The 24,445-nt window shown below is 39.1% G+C and overlaps 46 non-coding genes and 7 pseudogenes across 46 annotated transcripts; all 53 read right to left on the bottom strand.

Moving 5' to 3' along the window:
* Positions 1–138: 138 nt before the first annotated feature.
* LOC146028107 (5S ribosomal RNA) lies at positions 139–257 on the bottom strand (annotated as a pseudogene).
* Positions 258–599: 342 nt separating this feature from the next.
* LOC146033864 (5S ribosomal RNA) lies at positions 600–718 on the bottom strand. The gene has a single exon (XR_014459272.1). It is a non-coding gene; the product is annotated as a 5S ribosomal RNA (ribosomal RNA).
* A 342-nt stretch (positions 719–1,060) lies between these two features.
* LOC146028313 (5S ribosomal RNA) lies at positions 1,061–1,179 on the bottom strand (annotated as a pseudogene).
* Positions 1,180–1,525: 346 nt separating this feature from the next.
* LOC146027657 (5S ribosomal RNA) lies at positions 1,526–1,644 on the bottom strand. The gene has a single exon (XR_014455047.1). It is a non-coding gene; the product is annotated as a 5S ribosomal RNA (ribosomal RNA).
* Positions 1,645–1,990: 346 nt separating this feature from the next.
* LOC146032166 (5S ribosomal RNA) lies at positions 1,991–2,109 on the bottom strand. The gene has a single exon (XR_014457611.1). It is a non-coding gene; the product is annotated as a 5S ribosomal RNA (ribosomal RNA).
* A 346-nt stretch (positions 2,110–2,455) lies between these two features.
* LOC146033645 (5S ribosomal RNA) lies at positions 2,456–2,574 on the bottom strand. The gene has a single exon (XR_014459055.1). It is a non-coding gene; the product is annotated as a 5S ribosomal RNA (ribosomal RNA).
* Positions 2,575–2,919: 345 nt separating this feature from the next.
* On the bottom strand, positions 2,920–3,038 carry LOC146027532 (5S ribosomal RNA). The gene has a single exon (XR_014454930.1). It is a non-coding gene; the product is annotated as a 5S ribosomal RNA (ribosomal RNA).
* A 346-nt stretch (positions 3,039–3,384) lies between these two features.
* Positions 3,385–3,503, bottom strand: LOC146032219 (5S ribosomal RNA). Its single transcript, XR_014457663.1, has one exon. It is a non-coding gene; the product is annotated as a 5S ribosomal RNA (ribosomal RNA).
* A 345-nt stretch (positions 3,504–3,848) lies between these two features.
* Positions 3,849–3,967, bottom strand: LOC146027384 (5S ribosomal RNA). Its single transcript, XR_014454787.1, has one exon. It is a non-coding gene; the product is annotated as a 5S ribosomal RNA (ribosomal RNA).
* A 342-nt stretch (positions 3,968–4,309) lies between these two features.
* Positions 4,310–4,428, bottom strand: LOC146027340 (5S ribosomal RNA). Its single transcript, XR_014454744.1, has one exon. It is a non-coding gene; the product is annotated as a 5S ribosomal RNA (ribosomal RNA).
* Positions 4,429–4,774: 346 nt separating this feature from the next.
* LOC146028937 (5S ribosomal RNA) lies at positions 4,775–4,910 on the bottom strand (annotated as a pseudogene).
* Positions 4,911–5,256: 346 nt separating this feature from the next.
* LOC146034281 (5S ribosomal RNA) lies at positions 5,257–5,375 on the bottom strand. The gene has a single exon (XR_014459687.1). It is a non-coding gene; the product is annotated as a 5S ribosomal RNA (ribosomal RNA).
* Positions 5,376–5,721: 346 nt separating this feature from the next.
* LOC146033644 (5S ribosomal RNA) lies at positions 5,722–5,840 on the bottom strand. Its single transcript, XR_014459054.1, has one exon. It is a non-coding gene; the product is annotated as a 5S ribosomal RNA (ribosomal RNA).
* Positions 5,841–6,184: 344 nt separating this feature from the next.
* Positions 6,185–6,303, bottom strand: LOC146033372 (5S ribosomal RNA). Its single transcript, XR_014458782.1, has one exon. It is a non-coding gene; the product is annotated as a 5S ribosomal RNA (ribosomal RNA).
* Positions 6,304–6,649: 346 nt separating this feature from the next.
* LOC146034280 (5S ribosomal RNA) lies at positions 6,650–6,768 on the bottom strand. Its single transcript, XR_014459686.1, has one exon. It is a non-coding gene; the product is annotated as a 5S ribosomal RNA (ribosomal RNA).
* A 346-nt stretch (positions 6,769–7,114) lies between these two features.
* Positions 7,115–7,233, bottom strand: LOC146027463 (5S ribosomal RNA). Its single transcript, XR_014454863.1, has one exon. It is a non-coding gene; the product is annotated as a 5S ribosomal RNA (ribosomal RNA).
* A 345-nt stretch (positions 7,234–7,578) lies between these two features.
* LOC146032654 (5S ribosomal RNA) lies at positions 7,579–7,697 on the bottom strand. The gene has a single exon (XR_014458079.1). It is a non-coding gene; the product is annotated as a 5S ribosomal RNA (ribosomal RNA).
* Positions 7,698–8,042: 345 nt separating this feature from the next.
* Positions 8,043–8,161, bottom strand: LOC146032267 (5S ribosomal RNA). Its single transcript, XR_014457709.1, has one exon. It is a non-coding gene; the product is annotated as a 5S ribosomal RNA (ribosomal RNA).
* Positions 8,162–8,504: 343 nt separating this feature from the next.
* Positions 8,505–8,623, bottom strand: LOC146034736 (5S ribosomal RNA). The gene has a single exon (XR_014460139.1). It is a non-coding gene; the product is annotated as a 5S ribosomal RNA (ribosomal RNA).
* A 342-nt stretch (positions 8,624–8,965) lies between these two features.
* Positions 8,966–9,084, bottom strand: LOC146034883 (5S ribosomal RNA). Its single transcript, XR_014460287.1, has one exon. It is a non-coding gene; the product is annotated as a 5S ribosomal RNA (ribosomal RNA).
* Positions 9,085–9,430: 346 nt separating this feature from the next.
* On the bottom strand, positions 9,431–9,549 carry LOC146030258 (5S ribosomal RNA). The gene has a single exon (XR_014455757.1). It is a non-coding gene; the product is annotated as a 5S ribosomal RNA (ribosomal RNA).
* Positions 9,550–9,893: 344 nt separating this feature from the next.
* Positions 9,894–10,012, bottom strand: LOC146031846 (5S ribosomal RNA). Its single transcript, XR_014457300.1, has one exon. It is a non-coding gene; the product is annotated as a 5S ribosomal RNA (ribosomal RNA).
* A 345-nt stretch (positions 10,013–10,357) lies between these two features.
* On the bottom strand, positions 10,358–10,476 carry LOC146030442 (5S ribosomal RNA). The gene has a single exon (XR_014455936.1). It is a non-coding gene; the product is annotated as a 5S ribosomal RNA (ribosomal RNA).
* Positions 10,477–10,821: 345 nt separating this feature from the next.
* On the bottom strand, positions 10,822–10,940 carry LOC146033934 (5S ribosomal RNA). Its single transcript, XR_014459343.1, has one exon. It is a non-coding gene; the product is annotated as a 5S ribosomal RNA (ribosomal RNA).
* A 346-nt stretch (positions 10,941–11,286) lies between these two features.
* On the bottom strand, positions 11,287–11,405 carry LOC146035173 (5S ribosomal RNA). The gene has a single exon (XR_014460576.1). It is a non-coding gene; the product is annotated as a 5S ribosomal RNA (ribosomal RNA).
* Positions 11,406–11,748: 343 nt separating this feature from the next.
* On the bottom strand, positions 11,749–11,867 carry LOC146035059 (5S ribosomal RNA). The gene has a single exon (XR_014460463.1). It is a non-coding gene; the product is annotated as a 5S ribosomal RNA (ribosomal RNA).
* Positions 11,868–12,211: 344 nt separating this feature from the next.
* LOC146033391 (5S ribosomal RNA) lies at positions 12,212–12,330 on the bottom strand. The gene has a single exon (XR_014458801.1). It is a non-coding gene; the product is annotated as a 5S ribosomal RNA (ribosomal RNA).
* Positions 12,331–12,675: 345 nt separating this feature from the next.
* On the bottom strand, positions 12,676–12,794 carry LOC146030257 (5S ribosomal RNA). Its single transcript, XR_014455756.1, has one exon. It is a non-coding gene; the product is annotated as a 5S ribosomal RNA (ribosomal RNA).
* A 343-nt stretch (positions 12,795–13,137) lies between these two features.
* Positions 13,138–13,256, bottom strand: LOC146034013 (5S ribosomal RNA). Its single transcript, XR_014459420.1, has one exon. It is a non-coding gene; the product is annotated as a 5S ribosomal RNA (ribosomal RNA).
* Positions 13,257–13,602: 346 nt separating this feature from the next.
* Positions 13,603–13,721, bottom strand: LOC146031121 (5S ribosomal RNA). Its single transcript, XR_014456596.1, has one exon. It is a non-coding gene; the product is annotated as a 5S ribosomal RNA (ribosomal RNA).
* A 345-nt stretch (positions 13,722–14,066) lies between these two features.
* LOC146032652 (5S ribosomal RNA) lies at positions 14,067–14,185 on the bottom strand. The gene has a single exon (XR_014458077.1). It is a non-coding gene; the product is annotated as a 5S ribosomal RNA (ribosomal RNA).
* A 345-nt stretch (positions 14,186–14,530) lies between these two features.
* On the bottom strand, positions 14,531–14,649 carry LOC146034012 (5S ribosomal RNA). The gene has a single exon (XR_014459419.1). It is a non-coding gene; the product is annotated as a 5S ribosomal RNA (ribosomal RNA).
* A 346-nt stretch (positions 14,650–14,995) lies between these two features.
* LOC146031120 (5S ribosomal RNA) lies at positions 14,996–15,114 on the bottom strand. The gene has a single exon (XR_014456595.1). It is a non-coding gene; the product is annotated as a 5S ribosomal RNA (ribosomal RNA).
* A 345-nt stretch (positions 15,115–15,459) lies between these two features.
* Positions 15,460–15,578, bottom strand: LOC146032650 (5S ribosomal RNA). The gene has a single exon (XR_014458076.1). It is a non-coding gene; the product is annotated as a 5S ribosomal RNA (ribosomal RNA).
* Positions 15,579–15,924: 346 nt separating this feature from the next.
* LOC146032413 (5S ribosomal RNA) lies at positions 15,925–16,043 on the bottom strand. Its single transcript, XR_014457849.1, has one exon. It is a non-coding gene; the product is annotated as a 5S ribosomal RNA (ribosomal RNA).
* Positions 16,044–16,384: 341 nt separating this feature from the next.
* Positions 16,385–16,503, bottom strand: LOC146028956 (5S ribosomal RNA; annotated as a pseudogene).
* A 342-nt stretch (positions 16,504–16,845) lies between these two features.
* LOC146028066 (5S ribosomal RNA) lies at positions 16,846–16,964 on the bottom strand (annotated as a pseudogene).
* A 346-nt stretch (positions 16,965–17,310) lies between these two features.
* LOC146034278 (5S ribosomal RNA) lies at positions 17,311–17,429 on the bottom strand. The gene has a single exon (XR_014459685.1). It is a non-coding gene; the product is annotated as a 5S ribosomal RNA (ribosomal RNA).
* A 356-nt stretch (positions 17,430–17,785) lies between these two features.
* Positions 17,786–17,904, bottom strand: LOC146034277 (5S ribosomal RNA). The gene has a single exon (XR_014459684.1). It is a non-coding gene; the product is annotated as a 5S ribosomal RNA (ribosomal RNA).
* Positions 17,905–18,249: 345 nt separating this feature from the next.
* LOC146027378 (5S ribosomal RNA) lies at positions 18,250–18,368 on the bottom strand. The gene has a single exon (XR_014454782.1). It is a non-coding gene; the product is annotated as a 5S ribosomal RNA (ribosomal RNA).
* Positions 18,369–18,711: 343 nt separating this feature from the next.
* On the bottom strand, positions 18,712–18,830 carry LOC146033371 (5S ribosomal RNA). The gene has a single exon (XR_014458781.1). It is a non-coding gene; the product is annotated as a 5S ribosomal RNA (ribosomal RNA).
* Positions 18,831–19,176: 346 nt separating this feature from the next.
* On the bottom strand, positions 19,177–19,295 carry LOC146034276 (5S ribosomal RNA). The gene has a single exon (XR_014459683.1). It is a non-coding gene; the product is annotated as a 5S ribosomal RNA (ribosomal RNA).
* A 345-nt stretch (positions 19,296–19,640) lies between these two features.
* LOC146027377 (5S ribosomal RNA) lies at positions 19,641–19,759 on the bottom strand. Its single transcript, XR_014454781.1, has one exon. It is a non-coding gene; the product is annotated as a 5S ribosomal RNA (ribosomal RNA).
* Positions 19,760–20,102: 343 nt separating this feature from the next.
* On the bottom strand, positions 20,103–20,221 carry LOC146033370 (5S ribosomal RNA). The gene has a single exon (XR_014458780.1). It is a non-coding gene; the product is annotated as a 5S ribosomal RNA (ribosomal RNA).
* Positions 20,222–20,567: 346 nt separating this feature from the next.
* Positions 20,568–20,686, bottom strand: LOC146034275 (5S ribosomal RNA). Its single transcript, XR_014459682.1, has one exon. It is a non-coding gene; the product is annotated as a 5S ribosomal RNA (ribosomal RNA).
* A 346-nt stretch (positions 20,687–21,032) lies between these two features.
* On the bottom strand, positions 21,033–21,151 carry LOC146033643 (5S ribosomal RNA). The gene has a single exon (XR_014459052.1). It is a non-coding gene; the product is annotated as a 5S ribosomal RNA (ribosomal RNA).
* Positions 21,152–21,496: 345 nt separating this feature from the next.
* On the bottom strand, positions 21,497–21,615 carry LOC146034661 (5S ribosomal RNA). Its single transcript, XR_014460066.1, has one exon. It is a non-coding gene; the product is annotated as a 5S ribosomal RNA (ribosomal RNA).
* Positions 21,616–21,961: 346 nt separating this feature from the next.
* Positions 21,962–22,080, bottom strand: LOC146031214 (5S ribosomal RNA). The gene has a single exon (XR_014456685.1). It is a non-coding gene; the product is annotated as a 5S ribosomal RNA (ribosomal RNA).
* Positions 22,081–22,425: 345 nt separating this feature from the next.
* On the bottom strand, positions 22,426–22,544 carry LOC146028037 (5S ribosomal RNA; annotated as a pseudogene).
* Positions 22,545–22,886: 342 nt separating this feature from the next.
* On the bottom strand, positions 22,887–23,005 carry LOC146027339 (5S ribosomal RNA). The gene has a single exon (XR_014454743.1). It is a non-coding gene; the product is annotated as a 5S ribosomal RNA (ribosomal RNA).
* Positions 23,006–23,351: 346 nt separating this feature from the next.
* Positions 23,352–23,487, bottom strand: LOC146029222 (5S ribosomal RNA; annotated as a pseudogene).
* Positions 23,488–23,830: 343 nt separating this feature from the next.
* Positions 23,831–23,949, bottom strand: LOC146033863 (5S ribosomal RNA). Its single transcript, XR_014459271.1, has one exon. It is a non-coding gene; the product is annotated as a 5S ribosomal RNA (ribosomal RNA).
* Positions 23,950–24,291: 342 nt separating this feature from the next.
* Positions 24,292–24,410, bottom strand: LOC146033369 (5S ribosomal RNA). Its single transcript, XR_014458779.1, has one exon. It is a non-coding gene; the product is annotated as a 5S ribosomal RNA (ribosomal RNA).
* Positions 24,411–24,445: the final 35 nt, after the last annotated feature.

The raw sequence follows: 24,445 nt of genomic DNA, 5'->3' as shown, positions 1-24,445 counted from the left end.
TCCGAAACAGTGTGGTAAGTTTTTAGTTGATTGCTATTGTGTCTGTTTGACCTCTCCCAAATGTCTGTACTAGCAATAAAAAAAAGTTTCCAATTTAAATAGCTAGAGAATAAAAACAATTTGCCAGTAATGGGAAAAAACATACAGCACCTGGTGTTCCCATGTGGTCTCCCACCCAAGTACTAACCAGGCCCATCACTGCTTAGCTTCCAAGATCAGACAAGTTTGGGCGTATCTAATGTGGTATGGCTGTAAGTGAGACACAGGCACTTTTTTGCCCTCTTCTACTTCTATTACCAGGTAAGCTAATAAAAAAGGTTCCTAACTATATTGGCTTACTGAAAAAAATCATGTGTTGGTAATGTAAAAAGACCTACAGGACATAATATTAGCAGGTGGTCTCAAATTAAACTACTACAGAGGCTCAACACTGTTTAGCTTCCAAAAGCAGTTGGAATTGGTCCGAAACAGTGTGGTAAGTTTTTAGTTGATTGCTATTGTGTCTGTTTGACCTCTCCCAAATGTCTGTACTAGCAATAAAAAAAAGTTTCCAATTTAAATAGCTAGAGAATAAAAACAATTTGCCAGTAATGGGAAAAAACATACAGCACCTGGTGTTCCCATGTGGTCTCCCACCCAAGTACTAACCAGGCCCATCACTGCTTAGCTTCCAAGATCAGACGAGATTGGGCGTATCTAATGTGGTATGGCTGTAAGTGAGACACAGGCACTTTTTTGCCCTCTTCTACTTCTATTACCAGGTAAGCTAATAAAAAAGGTTCCTAACTATATTGGCTTACTGAAAAAAATCATGTGTTGGTAATGTAAAAAGACCTACAGGACATAATATTAGCAGGTGGTCTCAAATTAAACTACTAAAGAGGCTCAACACTGTTTAGCTTCCAAAAGCAGTTGGAATTGGTCCGAAACAGTGTGGTAAGTTTTTAGTTGATGGCTATTGTGTCTGTTTGACCTCTCCCAAATGTCTGTACTAGCAATAAAAAAAAATTTCCAATTTAAATAGCTAGAGAATAAAAACAATTTGCCAGTAATGGAAAAACACCTACAGCACTTGGTGATCCCATGTGGTCTCCCACCCAAGTACTAACCAGGCCCAGCACTGCTTAGCTTCCAAGATCAGACAAGATTGGGCGTATCCAATGTGGTATGGCTGTAGGTGAGATACAGGCACTTTTTTGCCCTCTTCTACTTCTATAACCAGGTAAGCTAATAAAAAAGGTTCCTAACTATATTGGCTTACTGAAAAAAATCATGTGCTGGTAATGTAAAAAGACCTACAGGACATAATATTAGCAGGTGGTCTCAAATTAAACTACTAAAGAGGCTCAACACTGTTTAGCTGCCAAAAGCAGTTGGAATTGGGCCTAAACAGTGTGGTAAGTCTTTAGGTGATGGCTATTGTGTCTGTTTGACCTCTCCCAAATGTCTGTATTGGCAATAAAAAGAAAAAGTTTCCAATTTAAATAGCTAGAGAATAAAAACAATTTGCCAGTAATGGGAAAAAAACCTACAGCACCTGGTGATTCCATGTGGTCTCCCACCCAAGTACTAACCAGGCCCAATACTGCTTAGCTTCCAAGATCAGACGAGATTGGGCGTATCCAATGTGGTATGGCTGTAGGTGAGATACAGGCACTTTTTTGCCCTCTTCTACTTCTATAACCATGTAAGCTAATAAAAACGGTTCCTGACTATATTGGCTTACTGAAAAAAATCATATGTTGGTAATGTAAAAAGACCTACAGGACATAATATTAGCAGGTGGTCTCAAATTAAACTACTAAAGAGGCTCAACACTGTTTAGCTGCCAAAAGCAGTTGGAATTGGGCCAAAACAGTGTGGTAAGTCTTTAGGTGATGGTTATTGTGTCTGTTTGACCTCTCCCAAATGTCTGTATTGGTAATAAAAAGAAAAAGTTTCCAATTTAAATAGCTAGAGAATAAAAACAATTTGCCAAGTAATGGGAAAAAACCTACAGCACCTGGTGTTCCCATGTGGTCTCCCACCCAAGTAATAACCAGGCCCAACACTGCTTAGCTTCCAAGATCAGACGAGATTGGGCGTATCCAATGTGGTATGGCTGTAGGTGAGATACAGGCACTTTTTTGCCCTCTTCTACTTCTATAACCATGTAAGCTAATAAAAACGGTTCCTGACTATATTGGCTTACTGAAAAAAATCATATGTTGGTAATGTAAAAAGACCTACAGGACATAATATTAGCAGGTGGTCTCAAATTAAACTACTAAAGAGGCTCAACACTGTTTAGCTGCCAAAAGCAGTTGGAATTGGGCCAAAACAGTGTGGTAAGTCTTTAGGTGATGGTTATTGTGTCTGTTTGACCTCTCCCAAATGTCTGTATTGGTAATAAAAAGAAAAAGTTTCCAATTTAAATAGCTAGAGAATAAAAACAATTTGCCCAGTAATGGGAAAAAACCTACAGCACCTGGTGTTCCCATGTGGTCTCCCACCCAAGTAATAACCAGGCCCAACACTGATTAGCTTCCAAGATCAGACGAGATTGGGCGTATCCAATGTGGTATGGCTGTAGGTGAGACACAGGCTCTTTTTTGCCCTCTTCTACTTCTATAACCAGGTAAGCTAATAAAAAAAGGTTCCTAACTATATTGGCTTACTGAAAAAAATCATGTGTTGGTAATGTAAAAAGACCTACAGGACATAATATTAGCAGGTGGTCTCAAATTAAACTACTAAAGAGGCTCAACACTGTTTAGCTTCCAAAAGCAGTTGGAATTGGTCCGAAACAGTGTGGTAAGTTTTTAGGTGATGGCTATTGTGTCTGTTTGACCTCTCCCAGATGTCTGTATTGGCAATAAAAAAAAAAGTTTCCAATTTAAATAGCTAGAGAATAAAAACAATTTGCCAGTAATGGGAAAAAAACTACAGCACCTGGTGTTTCCATGTGGTCTCCCACCCAAGTACTAACCAGGCCCAACACTGCTTAGCATCCAAGATCAGACGAGATTGGGCGTATCCAATGTGGTAAGGCTGTAGGTGAGATACAGGCACTTTTTTGCCCTCTTCTACTTCTATAACCATGTAAGCTAATAAAAAAGGTTCCTAACTATATTGGCTTACTGAAAAAAATCATGTGTTGGTAATGTAAAAAGACCTACATGACATAATATTAGCAGGTGGTCTCAAATTAAACTACTAAAGAGGCTCAACACTGTTTAGCTGCCAAAAGCAGTTGGAATTGGGCCTAAACAGTGTGGTAAGTCTATAGGTGATGGCTATTGTGTCTGTTTGACCTCTCCCAAATGTCTGTATTGGTAATAAAAAGAAAAAGTTTTCAATTTAAATAGCTAGAGAATAAAAAAAATTTGCCCAGTAATGGGAAAAAACCTACAACACCTGGTGTTCCCATGTGGACTCCCACCCAAGTACTAACCAGGCCCAACACTGCTTAGCTTCCAAGATCGGACGAGATTGGGCGTATACAATGTGGTATGGCTGTAGGTGAGATACAGGCACTTTTTTTCCCTCTTCTACTTCAATAACCAGGTAAGCTAATAAAAAAGGTTCCTAACTATATTGGCTTACTGAAAAAAATCATGTGTTGGTAATGTAAAAAGACCTACAGGACATAATATTAGCAGGTGGTCTCAAATTAAACTACTAAAGAGGCTCAACACTGTTTAGCTGCCAAAAGCAGTTGGAATTGGGCCGAAACAGTGTGGTAAGTCTTTAGCTGATGGCTATTGTGTCTGTTTGACCTCTCCCAAATGTCTGTTTTGGCAATGAAAAGAAAAAGTTTCCAATTTAAATAGCTAGAGAATAAAAACAATTTGCAAGTATTGGGAAAAAACATACAGCACCTGGTGTTCCCATGTGGTCTCCCACCCAAGTACTAACCAGGCCCATCACTGCTTAGCTTCCAAGATCAGACAAGATTGGGCGTATCTAATGTGGTATGGCTGTAAGTGAGACACATGCACTTTTTTGCCCTCTTCTACTTCTATTACCAGGTAAGCTAATAAAAAAGGTTCCTAACTATATTGGCTTACTGAAAAAAATCATGTGTTATTAATGTAAAAAGACCTACAGGACATAATATTAGCAGGTGGTCTCAAATTAAACTACTAAAGAGGCTCAACACTGTTTAGCTTCCAAAAGCAGTTGGAATTGGTCCGAAACAGTGTGGTAAGTTTTTAGTTGATGGCTATTGTGTCTGTTTGACCTCTCCCAAATTTCTGTACTAGCAATAAAACATTTTTTCCAATTTAAATAGCTAGAGAATAAAAACAATTTGCCAGTAATGGAAAAACGCCTACAGCACCTGTTGATCCCATGTGGTCTCCCACCCAAGTACTAACCAGGCCCAACACTGCTTAGCTTCCAAGATCAGACGAGATTGGGCGTATCCAATGTGGTATGGCTGTAGGTGAGATACAGGCACTTTTTTGCCCTCTTCTACTTCTATAACCATGTAAGCTAATAAAAAAGGTTCCAGACTATATTGGCTTACTGAAAAAAATCATATGTTGGTAATGTAAAAAGACCTACAGGACATAATATTAGCAGGTGGTCTCAAATTAAACTACTAAAGATTCTCAACACTGTTTAGCTGCCAAATGCAGTTGGAATTGGGCCGAAACAGTGTGGTAAGTCTTTAGGTGATGGTTATTGTGTCTGTTTGACCTCTCCCAAATGTCTGTATTGGTAATAAAAAGAAAAAGTTTCCAATTTAAATAGCTAGAGAATAAAAACAATTTGCCCAGTAATGGGAAAAAACCTACAGCACCTGGTGTTCCCATGTGGTCTCCCACCCAAGTACTAACCAGGCCCAAGTACTAACCAGGCCCAACACTGCTTAGCTTCCAAGATCAGACGAGATTGGGCGTATCCAATGTGGTATGGCTGTAGGTGAGATACAGGCACTTTTTTGCCCTCTTCTACTTCTATAACCAGGTAAGCTAATAAAAAAGGTTCCTAACTATATTGGCTTACTGAAAAAAATCATGTGTTGGTAATGTAAAAAGACCTACAGGACATAATATTAGCAGGTGGTCTCAAATTAAACTACTAAAGAGGCTCAACACTGTTTAGCTGCCAAAAGCAGTTGGAATTGGGCCTAAACAGTGTGGTAAGTCTTTAGGTGATGGCTATTGTGTCTGTTTGACCTCTCCCAAATGTCTGTATTGGCAATAAAAAGAAAAAGTTTCCAATTTAAATAGCTAGAGAATAAAAACAATGTGCCAGTAATGGGAAAAAAACCTACAGCACCTGGTGATTCCATGTGGTCTCCCACCCAAGTACTAACCAGGCCCAACACTGCTTAGCTTCCAAGATCAGACGAGATTGGGCGTATCCAATGTGGTATGGCTGTAGGTGAGATACAGGCACTTTTTTGCCCTCTTCTACTTCTATAACCATGTAAGCTAATAAAAACGGTTCCTGACTATATTGGCTTACTGAAAAAAATCATATGTTGGTAATGTAAAAAGACCTACAGGACATAATATTAGCAGGTGGTCTCAAATTAAACTACTAAAGAGGCTCAACACTGTTTAGCTGCCAAAAGCAGTTGGAATTGGGCCAAAACAGTGTGGTAAGTCTTTAGGTGATGGTTATTGTGTCTGTTTGACCTCTCCCAAATGTCTGTATTGGTAATAAAAAGAAAAAGTTTCCAATTTAAATAGCTAGAGAATAAAAACAATTTGCCCAGTAATGGGAAAAAACCTACAGCACCTGGTGTTCCCATGTGGTCTCCCACCCAAGTAATAACCAGGCCCAACACTGATTAGCTTCCAAGATCAGACGAGATTGGGCGTATCCAATGTGGTATGGCTGTAGGTGAGACACAGGCACTTTTTTGCCCTCTTCTACTTCTATAACCAGGTAAGCTAATAAAAAAAGGTTCCTAACTATATTGGCTTACTGAAAAAAATCATGTGTTGGTAATGTAAAAAGACCTACAGGACATAATATTAGCAGGTGGTCTCAAATTAAACTACTAAAGAGGCTCAACACTGTTTAGCTTCCAAAAGCAGTTGGAATTGGTCCGAAACAGTGTGGTAAGTTTTTAGTTGATGGCTATTGTGTCTGTTTGACCTCTCCCAAATGTCTGTACTAGCAATAAAAAAAAAGTTTCCAATTTAAATAGCTAGAGAATAAAAACAATTTGCCAGTAATGGAAAAACACCTACAGCACCTGGTGATCCCATGTGGTCTCCCACCCAAGTACTAACCAGGCCCAACACTGCTTAGCTTCCAAGATCAGACGAGATTGGGCGTATCCAATGTGGTATGGCTGTAGGTGAGATACAGGCACTTTTTTGCCCTCTTCTACTTCTATAACCAGGTAAGCTAATAAAAAAGGTTCCTAACTATATTGGCTTACTGAAAAAAATCATGTGTTGGTAATGTAAAAAGACCTACAGGACATAATATTAGCAGGTGGTCTCAAATTAAACTACTAAAGAGGCTCAACACTGTTTAGCTGCCAAAAGCAGTTGGAATTGGGCCTAAACAGTGTGGTAAGTCTTTAGGTGATGGCTATTGTGTCTGTTTGACCTCTCCCAAATGTCTGTATTGGCAATAAAAAGAAAAAGTTTCCAATTTAAATAGCTAGAGAATAAAAACAATTTGCCAGTAATGGGAAAAAAACCTACAGCACCTGGTGATTCCATGTGGTCTCCCACCCAAGTACTAACCAGGCCCAACACTGCTTAGCTTCCAAGATCAGACGAGATTGGGCGTATCCAATGTGGTATGGCTGTAGGTGAGATACAGGCACTTTTTTGCCCTCTTCTACTTCTATAACCAGGTAAGCTAATAAAAAAAGGTTCCTAACTATATTGGCTTACTGAAAAAAATCATGTGTTGGTAATGTAAAAAGACCTACAGGACATAATATTAGCAGGTGGTCTCAAATTAAACTACTAAAGAGGCTCAACACTGTTTAGCTTCCAAAAGCAGTTGGAATTGGTCCGAAACAGTGTGGTAAGTTTTTAGGTGATGGCTATTGTGTCTGTTTGACCTCTCCCAAATGTCTGTTTTGGCAATGAAAAGAAAAAGTTTTCAATTTAAATAGCTAGAGAATAAAAACAATTTGCCAGTAATGGGAAAAAACCTACAGCACTTGGTGTTTCCATGTGGTCTCCCACCCAAGTACTAACCAGGCCCAACACTGCTTAGCTTCCAAGATCAGACAAGATTGGGCGTATCCAATGTGGTATGGCTGTAGGTGAGATACAGGCACTTTTTTGCCCTCTTCTACTTCTATAACCAGGTAAGCTAATGAAAAAGGTTCCTGACTATATTGGCTTACTGAAAAAAATCATGTGTTGGTAATGTAAAAAGACCTACAGGACATAATATTAGCAGGTGGTCTCAAATTAAACTACTAAAGAGGCTCAACACTGTTTAGCTGCCAAAAGCAGTTGGAATTGGGCCTAAACAGTGTGGTAAGTCTTTAGGTGATGGCTATTGTGTCTGTTTGACCTCTCCCAAATGTCTGTATTGGCAATAAAAAGAAAAAGTTTCCAATTTAAATAGCTAGAGAATAAAAACAATTTGCCAGTAATGGGAAAAAACCTACAGCACCTGGTGATCCCATGTGGTCTCCCACCCAAGTACTAACCAGGCCCAACACTGCTTAGCTTCCAAGATCAGACGAGATTGGGCGTATCCAATGTGGTATGGCTGTAGGTGAGATACATGCACTTTTTTGCCCTCTTCTACTTCTATAACCATGTAAGCTAATAAAAAAGGTTCCTGACTATATTGGCTTACTGAAAAAAATCATATGATGGTTATGTAAAAAGACCTACAGGACATAATATTAGCAGGTGGTCTCAAATTAAATTACTAAAGGGGCTCAACACTGTTTAGCTGCCAAAAGCAGTTGGAATTGGGCCGAAACAGTGTGGTAAGTCTTTAGGTGATGGTTATTGTGTCTGTTTGACCTCTCCCAAATGTCTGTATTGGTAATAAAAAGAAAAAGTTTCCAATTTAAATAGCTAGAGAATAAAAACAATTTGCCCAGTAATGGGAAAAACCTACAGCACCTGGTGTTCCCATGTGGTCTCCCACCCAAGTACTAACCAGGCCCAACACTGCTTAGCTTCCAAGATCAGACGAGAATGGGCGTATCCAATGTGGTATGGCTGTAGGTGAGATATAGGCTCTTTTTTGCCCTCTTCTACTTCTATTACCAGGTAAGCTAATAAAAAAGGTTCCTAACTATATTGGCTTACTGAAAAAAATCATGTGTTGGTAATGTAAAAAGACCTACAGGACATAATATTAGCAGGTGGTCTCAAATTAAACTACTAAAGAGGCTCAACACTGTTTAGCTTCCAAAAGCAGTTGGAATTGGTCCGAAACAGTGTGGTAAGTTTTTAGTTGATTGCTAATGTGTCTGTTTGACCTCTCCCAAATGTCTGTACTAGCAATAAAAAAAAAGTTTCCAATTTAAATAGCTAAAGAATAAAAACAATTTGCCAGTAATGGGAAAAAAAATACAGCACCTGGTGTTCCCATGTGGTCTCCCACCCAAGTACTAACCAGGCCCATCACTGCTTAGCTTCCAAGATCAGACGAGATTGGGCGTATCTAATGTGGTATGGCTGTAAGTGAGACACAGGCACTTTTTTGCCCTCTTCTACTTCTATTACCAGGTAAGCTAATAAAAAAGGTTCCTAACTATATTGGCTTACTGAAAAAAATCATGTGTTGGTAATGTAAAAAGACCTACAGGACATAATATTAGCAGGTGGTCTCAAATTAAACTACTAAAGAGGCTCAACACTGTTTAGCTTCCAAAAGCAGTTGGAATTGGTCCGAAACAGTGTGGTAAGTTTTTAGTTGATTGCTATTGTGTCTGTTTGACCTCTCCCAAATGTCTGTACTAGCAATAAATTTTTTTTTCCAATTTAAACAGCTAGAGAATAAAAACAATTTGCCAGTAATGAAAAAACACCTACAGCACCTGGTGATCCCATGTGGTCTCCCACCCAAGTACTAACCAGGCCCAACACTGCTTAGCTTCCAAGATCAGACAAGATTGGGCGTATCCAATGTGGTATGGCTGTAGGTGAGATACAGGCACTTTTTTGCCCTCTTCTACTTCTATAACCATGTAAGCTAATAAAAACGGTTCCTGACTATATTGGCTTACTGAAAAAAATCATATGTTGGTAATGTAAAAAGACCTACAGGACATAATATTAGCAGGTGGTCTCAAATTAAACTACTAAAGAGGCTCAACACTGTTTAGCTGCCAAAAGCAGTTGGAATTGGGCCAAAACAGTGTGGTAAGTCTTTAGGTGATGGTTATTGTGTCTGTTTGACCTCTCCCAAATGTCTGTATTGGTAATAAAAAAAAAAAGTTTCCAATTTAAATAGCTAGAGAATAAAAACAATTTGCCCAGTAATGGGAAAAAACCTACAGCACCTGGTGTTCCCATGTGGTCTCCCACCCAAGTACTAACCAGGCCCAACACTGCTTAGCTTCCAAGATCAGACGAGATTGGGCGTATCCAATGTGGTATGGCTGTAGGTGAGACACAGGCTCTTTTTTGCCCTCTTCTACTTCTATAACCAGGTAAGTTAATAAAAAAAGGTTCCTAACTATATTGGCTTACTGAAAAAAATCATATGTTGGTAATGTAAAAAGACCTACAGGACATAATATTAGCAGGTGGTCTCAAATTAAACTACTAAAGAGGCTCAACACTAGTTAGCTTCCAAAAGCAGTTGGAATTGGTCCGAAACAGTGTGGTAAGTTTTTAGGTGATGGCTATTGTGTCTGTTTGACCTCTCCCAGATGTCTGTATTGGCAATAAAAAAAAAGTTTCCAATTTAAATAGCTAGAGAATAAAAACAATTTGCCAGTAATGGGAAAAAACCTACAGCACCTGGTGTTTCCATGTGGTCTCCCACCCAAGTACTAACCAGGCCCAACACTGCTTAGCTTCCAAGATCAGACGAGATTGGGCGTATCCAATGTGGTATGGCTGTAGGTGAGATACAGGCACTTTTTTGCCCTCTTCTACTTCTATAACCATGTAAGCTAATAAAAAAGGTTCCTAACTATATTGGCTTACTGAAAAAAATCATGTATTGGTAATGTAAAAAGACCTACATGACATAATATTAGCAGGTGGTCTCAAATTAAACTACTAAAGAGGCTCAACACTGTTTAGCTGCCAAAAGCAGTTGGAATTGGGCCTAAACAGTGTGGTAAGTCTTTAGGTGATGGCTATTGTGTCTGTTTGACCTCTCCCAAATGTCTGTATTGGTAATAAAAAGAAAAGTTTCCAATTTAAATAGCTAGAGAATAAAAACAATTTGCCCAGTAATGGGAAAAAACCTACAGCACCTGGTGTTCCCATGTGGTCGCCCACCCAAGTACTAACCAGGCCCAACACTGCTTAGCTTCCAAGATCGGACGAGATTGGGCGTATACAATGTGGTATGGCTGTAGGTGAGATACAGGCACTTTTTTTCCCTCTTCTACTTCAATAACCAGGTAAGCTAATAAAAAAGGTTCCTAACTATATTGGCTTACTGAAAAAAATCATGTGTTGGTAATGTAAAAAGACCTACAGGACATAATATTAGCAGGTGGTCTCAAATTAAACTACTAAAGAGGCTCAACACTGTTTAGCTGCCAAAAGCAGTTGGAATTGTGCCGAAACAGTGTGGTAAGTCTTTAGCTGATGGCTATTGTGTCTGTTTGACCTCTCCCAAATGTCTGTTTTGGCAATGAAAAGAAAAAGTTTTCAATTTAAATAGCTAGAGAATAAAAACAATTTGCCAGTAATGGGAAAAAACCTACAGCACTTGGTGTTTCCATGTGGTCTCCCACCCAAGTACTAACCAGGCCCAACACTGCTTAGCTTCCAAGATCAGACGAGATTGGGCGTATCCAATGTGGTATGGCTGTAGGTGAGATACAGGCACTTTTTTGCCCTCTTCTACTACTATAACCAGGTAAGCTAATAAAAATGGTTCCTAACTATATTGGCTTACTGAAAAAAATCATGTGTTGGTAATGTAAAAAGACCTACAGGACATAATATTAGCAGGTGGTCTCAAATTAAACTACTAAAGAGGCTCAACACTGTTTAGCTGCCAAAAGCAGTTGGAATTGGGCCTAAACAGTGTGGTAAGTCTTTAGGTGATGGCTATTGTGTCTGTTTGACCTCTCCCAAATGTCTTTATTGGCAATAAAAAGAAAAAGTTTCCAATTTAAATAGCTAGAGAATAAAAACAATTTGCCAGTAATGGGAAAAAAACCTACAGCACCTGGTAATCCCATGTGGTCTCCCACCCAAGTACTAACCAGGCCCAACACTGCTTAGCTTCCAAGATCAGACGAGATTCGGCATATCCAATGTGGTATGGCTGTAGGTGAGATACAGGCACTTTTTTGCCCTCTTCTACTTCTATAACCAGGAAAGCTAATAAAAAAATTTCCTAACTGTTTTGGCTTACTGAAAAAAAATCATGTGTTGGTAATGTAAAAAGACCTACAGGACATGATATAAGCATATGGTCTCAAATTAAACTACTAAAGAGGCTCAACAATGTTTAGCTGCCAAAAGCAGTTGGAATTTGGCCTAAACAGTGTGGTAAGTTTTTAGGTGATGGCTATTGTGTCTGTTTGACCTCTCCCAAATGTCTGTACTGGCATTAAAAAGAAGTTTCCAATTTAAATAGCTAGAGAATAAAAACAATTTGCCAGTAATGGGAAAAAACATACAGCACCTGGTGTTCCCATGTGGTCTCCCACCCAAGTACTAACCAGGCCCATCACTGCTTAGCTTCCAAGATCAGACAAGTTTGGGCGTATCCAATGTGGTATGGCTGTAAGTGAGACACAGGCACTTTTTGCCATCTTCTACTTCTATAACCAGGTAAGGTAATAAAAAAGTTTCGTAACTGTTTTGGCTTACTAAAAAAAATCATGTGTTGGTAATGTAAAAAGACCTACAGGACATAATATTAGCAGGTGGTCTCAAATTAAACTACTAAAGAGGCTCAACACTGTTTAGCTGCCAAAAGCAGTTGGAATTGGGCCTAAACAGTGTGGTAAGTCTTTAGGTGATGGCTATTGTGTCTGTTTGACCTCTCCCAAATGTCTTTATTGGCAATAAAAAGAAAAAGTTTCCAATTTAAATAGCTAGAGAATAAAAACAATTTGCCATTAATGGGAAAAAACCTACAGCACCTGGTGATCCCATGTGGTCTCCCACCCAAGTACTAACCAGGCCCAACACTGCTTAGCTTCCAAGATCAGACGAGATTGGGCGTATCCAATGTGGTATGGCTGTAGATGAGATACAGGCACTTTTTTGCCCTCTTCTACTTCTATAACCATGTAAGCTAATAAAAAAGGTTCCTGACTATATTGGCTTACTGAAAAAAATCATATGTTGGTAATGTAAAAAGACCTACAGGACATAATATTAGCAGGTGGTCTCAAATTAAATTACTAAAGGGGCTCAACACTGTTTAGCTGCCAAAAGCAGTTGGAATTGGGCCGAAACAGTGTGGTAAGTCTTTAGGTGATGGTTATTGTGTCTGTTTGACCTCTCCCAAATGTCTGTATTGGTAATAAAAAGAAAAAGTTTCCAATTTAAATAGCTAGAGAATAAAAACAATTTGCCCAGTAATGGGAAAAACCTACAGCACCTGGTGTTCCCATGTGGTCTCCCACCCAAGTACTAACCAGGCCCAACACTGCTTAGCTTCCAAGATCAGACGAGATTGGGCGTATCCAATGTGGTATGGCTGTAGGTGAGATATAGGCTCTTTTTTGCCCTCTTCTACTTCTTTTACCGGGTAAGCTAATAAAAAAGGTTCCTAACTATATTGGCTTACTGAAAAAAATCATGTGTTGGTAATGTAAAAAGACCTACAGGACATAATATTAGCAGGTGGTCTCAAATTAAACTACTAAAGAGGCTCAACACTGTTTAGCTTCCAAAAGCAGTTGGAATTGGTCCGAAACAGTGTGGTAAGTTTTTAGTTGATGGCTATTGTGTCTGTTTGACCTCTCCCAAATGTCTGTACTAGCAATAAAAAAAAAGTTTCCAATTTAAATAGCTAGAGAATAAAAACAATTTGCCAGTAATGGGAAAAAACATACAGCACCTGGTGTTCCCATGTGGTCTCCCACCCAAGTACTAACCAGGCCCATCACTGCTTAGCTTCCAAGATCAGACAAGATTGGGCGTATCCAATGTGGTATGGCTGTAAGTGAGACACAGGCACTTTTTTGCCCTCTTCTACTTCTATAACCAGGTAAGGTAATAAAAAAGTTTCGTAACTGTTTTGGCTTACTGAAAAAAATCATGTGTTGGTAATGTAAAAAGACCTACAGGACATAATATTAGCAGGTGGTCTCAAATTAAACTACTAAAGAGGCTCAACACTGTTTAGCTGCCAAAAGCAGTTGGAATTGGGCCGAAACAGTGTGGTAAGTCTTTAGGTGATGGTTATTGTGTGTGTTTGACCTCTCCCAAATGTCTGTATTGGTAATAAAAAGAAAAAGTTTCCAATTTAAATAGCTAGAGAATAAAAACAATTTGCCCAATAATGGGAAAAAACCTACAGCACCTGGTGTTCCCATGTGGTCTCCCACCCAAGTACTAACCAGGCCCAACACTGCTTAACTTCCAAGATCAGGCGAGATTGGGCGTATCCAATGTGGTATGGCTGTAGGTGAGATACAGGCTCTTTTTTTCCCTCTTCTACTTCTATAACCAGGTAAGCTAATAAAAACGGTTTCTAACTATATTGGCTTACTGAAAAAAATCATGTGTTGGTAATGTAAAAAGACCTACAGGACATAATATTAGCACGTGGTCTCAAATTAAACTACTAAAGAGGCTCAACACTGTTTAGCTGCCAAAAGCAGTTGGAATTGGGCCTAAACAGTGTGGTAAGTCTTTAGGTGATGGCTATTGTGTCTGTTTGACCTCTCCCAAATGTCTGTATTGGCAATAAAAAGAAAAAGTTTCCAATTTAAATAGCTAGAGAATAAAAACAATTTGCCAGTAATGGGAAAAAACCTACAGCACCTGGTGATCCCATGTGGTCTCCCACCCAAGTACTAACCAGGCCCAACACTGCTTAGCTTCCAAGATCAGACGAGATTGGGCGTATCCAATGTGGTATGGCTGTAGGTGAGATACAGGCACTTTTTTGCCCTCTTCTACTTCTATAACCATGTAAGCTAATAAAAAAGGTTCCTGACTATATTGGCTTACTGAAAAAAATCATATGTTGGTAATGTAAAAAGACCTACAGGACATAATATTAGCAGGTGGTCTCAAATTAAACTACTAAAGAGGCTCAACACTGTTTAGCTGCCAAAAGCAGTTGGAATTGGGCCGAAACATTGTGGTAAGTCTTTAGGTGATGGTTATTGTGTCTGTTTGACCTCTCCCAAATGTCTGTATTGGTAATAAAAAGAAAAAGTTTCCAATTTAAATAGCTAGAGAATAAAAACAATTTGCCAGTAATGGGAAAAAACATACAGCACCTGGTGTTCCCATGTGGTCTCCCACCCAAGTACTAACCAGGCCCATCACTGCTTAGCTTCCAAGATCAGACAAGATTGGGCGTATCCAATGTGGTATGGCTGTAAGTGAGACACAGGCACTTTTTTGCCCTCTTCTACTTCTATAACCAGGTAAGGTAATAAAAAAGTTTCGTAACTGTTTTGGCTTACTGAAAAAAATCATGTGTTGGTAATGTAAAAAGACCTACAGGACATAATATTAGCAGGTGGTCTCAAATTAAACTACTAAAGAGGCTCAACACTGTTTAGCTGCCAAAAGCAGTTGGAATTGGGCCGAAACAGTGTGGTAAGTCTTTAGGTGATGGTTATTGTGTGTGTTTGACCTCTCCCAAATGTCTGTATTGGTAATAAAAAGAAAAAGTTTCCAATTTAAATAGCTAGAGAATAAAAACAATTTGCCCAATAATGGGAAAAAACCTACAGCACCTGGTGTTCCCATGTGGTCTCCCACCCAAGTACTAACCAGGCCCAACACTGCTTAACTTCCAAGATCAGGCGAGATTGGGCGTATCCAATGTGGTATGGCTGTAGGTGAGATACAGGCTCTTTTTTTCCCTCTTCTACTTCTATAACCAGGTAAGCTAATAAAAACGGTTTCTAACTATATTGGCTTACTGAAAAAAATCATGTGTTGGTAATGTAAAAAGACCTACAGGACATAATATTAGCACGTGGTCTCAAATTAAACTACTAAAGAGGCTCAACACTGTTTAGCTGCCAAAAGCAGTTGGAATTGGGCCTAAACAGTGTGGTAAGTCTTTAGGTGATGGCTATTGTGTCTGTTTGACCTCTCCCAAATGTCTGTATTGGCAATAAAAAGAAAAAGTTTCCAATTTAAATAGCTAGAGAATAAAAACAATTTGCCAGTAATGGGAAAAAACCTACAGCACCTGGTGATCCCATGTGGTCTCCCACCCAAGTACTAACCAGGCCCAACACTGCTTAGCTTCCAAGATCAGACGAGATTGGGCGTATCCAATGTGGTATGGCTGTAGGTGAGATACAGGCACTTTTTTGCCCTCTTCTACTTCTATAACCATGTAAGCTAATAAAAAAGGTTCCTGACTATATTGGCTTACTGAAAAAAATCATATGTTGGTAATGTAAAAAGACCTACAGGACATAATATTAGCAGGTGGTCTCAAATTAAACTACTAAAGAGGCTCAACACTGTTTAGCTGCCAAAAGCAGTTGGAATTGGGCCGAAACATTGTGGTAAGTCTTTAGGTGATGGTTATTGTGTCTGTTTGACCTCTCCCAAATGTCTGTATTGGTAATAAAAAGAAAAAGTTTCCAATTTAAATAGCTAGAGAATAAAAACAATTTGCCCAGTAATGGGAAAAAACCTACAGCACCTGGTGTTCCCATGTGGTCTCCCACCCAAGTACTAACCAGGCCCAACACTGCTTAGATTCCAAGATCAGACGAGATTGGGCGTATCCAATGTGGTATGGCTGTAGGTGAGATACAGAGTCTTTTTTGCCCTCTTCTACTTCTATAACCAGGTAAGCTAATAAAAAAGGTTCCTAACTATATTGGCTTACTGAAAAAAATCATGTGTTGGTAATGTAAAAAGACCTACAGGACATAATATTAGCAGGTGGTCTCAAATTAAACTACTAAAGAGGCTCAACACTGTTTAGCTTCCAAAAGCAGTTGGAATTGGTCCGAAACAGTGTGGTAAGTTTTTAGTTGATTGCTATTGTGTCTGTTTGACCTCTCCCAAATGTCTGTACTAGCAATAAAAAAAGTTTCCAATTTAAATAGCTAGAGAATAAAAACAATTTGCCAGTAATGGGAAAAAACATACAGCACCTGGTGATCCCATGTGGTCTCCCACCCAAGTACTAACCAGGCCCATCACTGCTTAGCTTCCAAGATCAGACAAGTTTGGGCGTATCTAATGTGGTATGGCTGTAAGTGAGACACAGGCACTTTTTTGCCCTCTTCTACTTCTATTACCAGGTAAGCTAATAAAAAAGGTTCCTAACTATATTGGCTTACTGAAAAAAATCATGTGTTGGTAATGTAAAAAGACCTACAGGACATAATATTAGCAGGTGGTCTCAAATTAAACTACTAAAGAGGCTCAACACTGTTTAGCTTCCAAAAGCAGTTGGAATTGGTCCGAAACAGTGTGGTAAGTTTTTAGTTGATGGCTATTGTGTCTGTTTGACCTCTCCCAAATGTCTGTACTAGCAATAAAAAAAAATTTCCAATTTAAATAGCTAGAGAATAAAAACAATTTGCCAGTAATGGAAAAACACCTACAGCACCTGGTGATCCCATGTGGTCTCCCACCCAAATACTAACCAGGCCCAGCACTGCTTAGCTTCCAAGATCAGACAAGATTGGGCGTATCCAATGTGGTATGGCTGTAGGTGAGATACAGGCACTTTTTTGCCCTCTTCTACTTCTATAACCAGGTAAGCTAATAAAAAAGGTTCCTAACTATATTGGCTTACTGAAAAAAATCATGTGCTGGTAATGTAAAAAGACCTACAGGACATAATATTAGCAGGTGGTCTCAAATTAAACTACTAAAGAGGCTCAACACTGTTTAGCTGCCAAAAGCAGTTGGAATTGGGCCTAAACAGTGTGGTAAGTCTTTAGGTGATGGCTATTGTGTCTGTTTGACCTCTCCCAAATGTCTGTATTGGCAATAAAAAGAAAAAGTTTCCAATTTAAATAGCTAGAGAATAAAAACAATTTGCCAGTAATGGGAAAAAAACCTACAGCACCTGGTGATTCCATGTGGTCTCCCACCCAAGTACTAACCAGGCCCAACACTGCTTAGCTTCCAAGATCAGACGAGATTGGGCGTATCCAATGTGGTATGGCTGTAGGTGAGATACAGGCACTTTTTTGCCCTCTTCTACTTCTATAACCATGTAAGCTAATAAAAACGGTTCCTGACTATATTGGCTTACTGAAAAAAATCATATGTTGGTAATGTAAAAAGACCTACAGGACATAATATTAGCAGGTGGTCTCAAATTAAACTACTAAAGAGGGCAAAAAAGTGCCCTCTGTTTAACACTGTTTAGCTGCCAAAAGCAGTTGGAATTGGGCCGAAACGAGTCTTTAGGTGATGGTTATTGTGTCTGTTTGACCTCTCCCAAATGTCTGTATTGGCAATAAAAAGAAAAAGTTTCCAATTTAAATAGCTAGAGAATAAAAACAATTTGCCAGTAATGGGAAAAAAACCTACAGCACCTGGTGATTCCATGTGGTCTCCCACCCAAGTACTAACCAGGCCCAACACTGCTTAGCTTCCAAGATCAGACGAGATTGGGCGTATCCAATGTGGTATGGCTGTAGGTGAGATGCAGGCACTTTTTTGCCCTCTTCTACTTCTATAACCATGTAAGCTAATAAAAACGGTTCCTGACTATATTGGCTTTCTGAAAAAAATCATATGTTGGTAATGTAAAAAGACCTACAGGACATAATATTAGCAGGTGGTCTCAAATTAAACTACTAAAGAGGCTCAACACTGTTTAGCTTCCAAAAGCAGTTGGAATTGGTCCGAAACAGTGTGGTAAGTTTTTAGTTGATTGCTATTGTGTCTGTTTGACCTCTCCCAAATGTCTGTACTAGCAATAAAAAAAAAAGTTTCCAATTTAAATAGCTAGAGAATAAAAACAATTTGCCAGTAATGGGAAAAAAACATACAGCACCTGGTGTTCCCATGTGGTCTCCCACCCAAGTATTAACCAGGCCCATCACTGCTTAGCTTCCAAGATCAGACGAGATTGGGCGTATCTAATGTGGTATGGCTGTAAGTGAGACACAGGCACTTTTTTGCCCTCTTCTACTTCTATTACCAGGTAAGCTAATAAAAAAGGTTCCTAACTATATTGGCTTACTGAAAAAAATCATGTGTTGGTAATGTAAAAAGACCTACAGGACATAATATTAGCAGGTGGTCTCAAATTAAACTACTAAAGAGGCTCAACACTGTTTAGCTTCCAAAAGCAGTTGGAATTGGTCCGAAACAGAGTGGTAAGTTTTTAGTTGATGGCTATTGTGTCTGTTTGACCTCTCCCAAATGTCTGTACTAGCAATAAAAAATTTTTTTCCAATTTAAATAGCTAGAGAATAAAAACAATTTGCCAGTAATGGAAAAACACCTACAGCACCTGGTGATCCCATGTGGTCTCCCACCCAAGTACTAACCAGGCCCAACACTGCTTAGCTTCCAAGATCAGACGAGATTGGGCGTATCCAATGTGGTATGGCTGTAGGTGAGATACAGGCACTTTTTTGCCCTTTTCTACTTCTATAACCAGGTAAGCTAATAAAAAAGGTTCCTAACTATATTGGCTTACTGAAAAAAATCATGTGTTGGTAATGTAAAAAGACCTACAGGACATAATATTAGCAGGTGGTCTCAAATTAAACTACTAAAGAGGCTCAACACTGTTTAGCTGCCAAAAGCAGTTGGAATTGGGCCTAAACAGTGTGGTAAGTCTTTAGGTGATGGCTATTGTGTCTGTTTGACCTCTCCCAAATGTCTGTATTGGCAATAAAAAGAAAAAGTTTCCAATTTAAATAGCTAGAGAATAAAAACAATTTGCCAGTAATGGGAAAAAAACCTACAGCACCTGGTGATTCCATGTGGTCTCCCACCCAAGTACTAACCAGGCCCAACACTGCTTAGCTTCCAAGATCAGACGAGATTGGGCGTATCCAATGTGGTATGGCTGTAGGTGAGATGCAGGCACTTTTTTGCCCTCTTCTACTTCTATAACCATGTAAGCTAATAAAAACGGTTCCTGACTATATTGGCTTTCTGAAAAAAATCATATGTTGGTAATGTAAAAAGACCTACAGGACATAATATTAGCAGGTGGTCTCAAATTAAACTACTAAAGAGGCTCAACACTGTTTAGCTTCCAAAAGCAGTTGGAATTGGTCCGAAACAGTGTGGTAAGTTTTTAGTTGATTGCTATTGTGTCTGTTTGACCTCTCCCAAATGTCTGTACTAGCAATAAAAAAAAAAGTTTCCAATTTAAATAGCTAGAGAATAAAAACAATTTGCCAGTAATGGGAAAAAAACATACAGCACCTGGTGTTCCCATGTGGTCTCCCACCCAAGTATTAACCAGGCCCATCACTGCTTAGCTTCCAAGATCAGACGAGATTGGGCGTATCTAATGTGGTATGGCTGTAAGTGAGACACAGGCACTTTTTTGCCCTCTTCTACTTCTATTACCAGGTAAGCTAATAAAAAAGGTTCCTAACTATATTGGCTTACTGAAAAAAATCATGTGTTGGTAATGTAAAAAGACCTACAGGACATAATATTAGCAGGTGGTCTCAAATTAAACTACTAAAGAGGCTCAACACTGTTTAGCTTCCAAAAGCAGTTGGAATTGGTCCGAAACAGAGTGGTAAGTTTTTAGTTGATGGCTATTGTGTCTGTTTGACCTCTCCCAAATGTCTGTACTAGCAATAAAAATTTTTTTTCCAATTTAAATAGCTAGAGAATAAAAACAATTTGCCAGTAATGGAAAAACACCTACAGCACCTGGTGATCCCATGTGGTCTCCCACCCAAGTACTAACCAGGCCCAACACTGCTTAGCTTCCAAGATCAGACGAGATTGGGCGTATCCAATGTGGTATGGCTGTAGGTGAGATACAGGCACTTTTTTGCCCTTTTCTACTTCTATAACCAGGTAAGCTAATAAAAAAGGTTCCTAACTATATTGGCTTACTGAAAAAAATCATGTGTTGGTAATGTAAAAAGACCTACAGGACATAATATTAGCAGGTGGTCTCAAATTAAACTACTAAAGAGGCTCAACACTGTTTAGCTGCCAAAAGCAGTTGGAATTGGGCCTAAACAGTGTGGTAAGTCTTTAGGTGATGGCTATTGTGTCTGTTTGACCTCTCCCAAATGTCTGTATTGGCAATAAAAAGAAAAAGTTTCCAATTTAAATAGCTAGAGAATAAAAACAATTTGCCAGTAATGGGAAAAAAACCTACAGCACCTGGTGATTCCATGTGGTCTCCCACCCAAGTACTAACCAGGCCCAACACTGCTTAGCTTCCAAGATCAGACGAGATTGGGCGTATCCAATGTGGTATGGCTGTAGGTGAGATACAGGCACTTTTTTGCCCTCTTCTACTTCTATAACCATGTAAGCTAATAAAAACGGTTCCTGACTATATTGGCTTACTGAAAAAAATCATATGTTGGTAATGTAAAAAGACCTACAGGACATAATATTAGCAGGTGGTCTCAAATTAAACTACTAAAGAGGCTCAACACTGTTTAGCTGCCAAAAGCAGTTGGAATTGGGCCAAAACAGTGTGGTAAGTCTTTAGGTGATGGTTATTGTGTCTGTTTGACCTCTCCCAAATGTCTGTATTGGTAATAAAAAGAAAAAGTTTCCAATTTAAATAGCTAGAGAATAAAAACAATTTGCCCAGTAATGGGAAAAAACCTACAGCACCTGGTGTTCCCATGTGGTCTCCCACCCAAGTAATAACCAGGCCCAACACTGATTAGCTTCCAAGATCAGACGAGATTGGGCGTATCCAATGTGGTATGGCTGTAGGTGAGACACAGGCTCTTTTTTGCCCTCTTCTACTTCTATAACCAGGTAAGCTAATAAAAAAAGGTTCCTAACTATATTGGCTTACTGAAAAAAATCATGTGTTGGTAATGTAAAAAGACCTACAGGACATAATATTAGCAGGTGGTCTCAAATTAAACTACTAAAGAGGCTCAACACTGTTTAGCTTCCAAAAGCAGTTGGAATTGGTCCGAAACAGTGTGGTAAGTTTTTAGGTGATGGCTATTGTGTCTGTTTGACCTCTCCCAGATGTCTGTATTGGCAATAAAAAAAAAAGTTTCCAATTTAAATAGCTAGAGAATAAAAACAATTTGCCAGTAATGGGAAAAAACCTACAGCACCTGGTGTTTCCATGTGGTCTCCCACCCAAGTACTAACCAGGCCCAACACTGCTTAGCATCCAAGATCAGACGAGATTGGGCGTATCCAATGTGGTAAGGCTGTAGGTGAGATACAGGCACTTTTTTGCCCTCTTCTACTTCTATAACCATGTAAGCTAATAAAAAAGGTTCCTAACTATATTGGCTTACTGAAAAAAATCATGTGTTGGTAATGTAAAAAGACCTACATGACATAATATTAGCAGGTGGTCTCAAATTAAACTACTAAAGAGGCTCAACACTGTTTAGCTGCCAAAAGCAGTTGGAATTGGGCCTAAACAGTGTGGTAAGTCTATAGGTGATGGCTATTGTGTCTGTTTGACCTCTCCCAAATGTCTGTATTGGTAATAAAAAGAAAAAGTTTCCAATTTAAATAGCTAGAGAATAAAAAAAATTTGCCCAGTAATGGGAAAAAACCTACAGCACCTGGTGTTCCCATGTGGACTCCCACCCAAGTACTAACCAGGCCCAACACTGCTTAGCTTCCAAGATCGGACGAGATTGGGCGTATACAATGTGGTATGGCTGTAGGTGAGATACAGGCACTTTTTTTCCCTCTTCTACTTCAATAACCAGGTAAGCTAATAAAAAAGGTTCCTAACTATATTGGCTTACTGAAAAAAATCATGTGTTGGTAATGTAAAAAGACCTACAGGACATAATATTAGCAGGTGGTCTCAAATTAAACTACTAAAGAGGCTCAACACTGTTTAGCTGCCAAAAGCAGTTGGAATTGGGCCGAAACAGTGTGGTAAGTCTTTAGCTGATGGCTATTGTGTCTGTTTGACCTCTCCCAAATGTCTGTTTTGGCAATGAAAAGAAAAAGTTTCCAATTTAAATAGCTAGAGAATAAAAACAATTTGCAAGTAATGGGAAAAAACATACAGTACCTGGTGTTCCCATGTGGTCTCCCACCCAAGTACTAACCAGGCCCATCACTGCTTAGCTTCCAAGATCAGACAAGATTGGGCGTATCTAATGTGGTATGGCTGTAAGTGAGACACAGGCACTTTTTTGCCCTCTTCTACTTCTATTACCAGGTAAGCTAATAAAAAAGGTTCCTAACTATATTGGCTTACTGAAAAAAATCATGTGTTATTAATGTAAAAAGACCTACAGGACATAATATTAGCAGGTGGTCTCAAATTAAACTACTAAAGAGGCTCAACACTGTTTAGCTTCCAAAAGCAGTTGGAATTGGTCCGAAACAGTGTGGTAAGTTTTTAGTTGATGGCTATTGTGTCTGTTTGACCTCTCCCAAATTTCTGTACTAGCAATAAAACATTTTTTCCAATTTAAATAGCTAGAGAATAAAAACAATTTGCCAGTAATGGAAAAACGCCTACAGCACCTGTTGATCCCATGTGGTCTCCCACCCAAGTACTAACCAGGCCCAACACTGCTTAGCTTCCAAGATCAGACGAGATTGGGCGTATCCAATGTGGTATGGCTGTAGGTGAAATACAGGCACTTTTTTGCCCTCTTCTACTTCTATAACCATGTAAGCTAATAAAAAAGGTTCCTGACTATATTGGCTTACTGAAAAAAATCATATGTTGGTAATGTAAAAAGACCTACAGGACATAATATTAGCAGGTGGTCTCAAATTAAACTACTAAAGATTCTCAACACTGTTTAGCTGCCAAATGCAGTTGGAATTGGGCCGAAACAGTGTGGTAAGTCTTTAGGTGATGGTTATTGTGTCTGTTTGACCTCTCCCAAATGTCTGTATTGGTAATAAAAAGAAAAAGTTTCCAATTTAAATAGCTAGAGAATAAAAACAATTTGCCCAGTAATGGGAAAAAACCTACAGCACCTGGTGTTCCCATGTGGTCTCCCACCCAAGTACTAACCAGGCCCAAGTACTAACCAGGCCCAACACTGCTTAGCTTCCAAGATCAGACGAGATTGGGCGTATCCAATGTGGTACGGCTGTAGGTGAAATACAAAGTCTTTTTTGCCCTCTTCTACTTCTATAACCAGGTAAGCTAATAAAAAAGGTTCCTAACTATATTGGCTTACTGAAAAAAATCATGTGTTGGTAATGTAAAAAGACCTACAGGACATAATATTAGCAGGTGGTCTCAAATTAAACTACTAAAGAGGCTCAACACTGTTTAGCTTCCAAAAGCAGTTGGAATTGGTCCGAAACAGTGTGGTAAGTTTTTAGTTGATTGCTATTGTGTCTGTTTGACCTCTCCCAAATGTCTGTACTAGCAATAAAAAAAAAGTTTCCAATTTAAATAGCTAGAGAATAAAAACAATTTGCCAGTAATGGGAAAAAACATACAGCACCTGGTGTTCCCATGTGGTCTCCCACCCAAGTACTAACCAGGCCCATCACTGCTTAGCTTCCAAGATCAGACGAGATTGGGCGTATCTAATGTGGTATGGCTGTAAGTGAGACACAGGCACTTTTTTGCCCTCTTCTACTTCTATTACCAGGTAAGCTAATAAAAAAGGTTCCTAACTATATTGGCTTACTGAAAAAAATCATGTGTTGGTAATGTAAAAAGACCTACAGGACATAATATTAGCAGGTGGTCTCAAATTAAACTACTAAAGAGGCTCAACACTGTTTAGCTTCCAAAAGCAGTTGGAATTGGTCCGAAACAGTGTGGTAAGTTTTTAGTTGATGGCTATTGTGTCTGTTTGACCTCTCCCAAATGTCTGTACTAGCAATAAAAAAAAAATTCCAATTTAAATAGCTAGAGAATAAAAACAATTTGCCAGTAATGGAAAAACACCTACAGCACCTGGTGATCCCATGTGGTCTCCCACCCAAGTACTAACCAGGCCCAACACTGCTTAGCTTCCAAGATCAGACGAGATTGGGCGTATCCAATGTGGTATGGCTGTAGGTGAGATACAGGCACTTTTTTGCCCTCTTCTACTTCT

This window comes from Crinia signifera, chromosome 8 (genome assembly GCF_055691185.1).
Source record: "Crinia signifera chromosome 8, ASM5569118v1, whole genome shotgun sequence".
Classification (NCBI taxonomy): domain Eukaryota; kingdom Metazoa; phylum Chordata; class Amphibia; order Anura; family Myobatrachidae; genus Crinia; species Crinia signifera.
The sequence above is the reverse complement of the archived record's forward strand: the minus strand, read 5'-3'. Positions and strand labels throughout refer to the sequence as shown.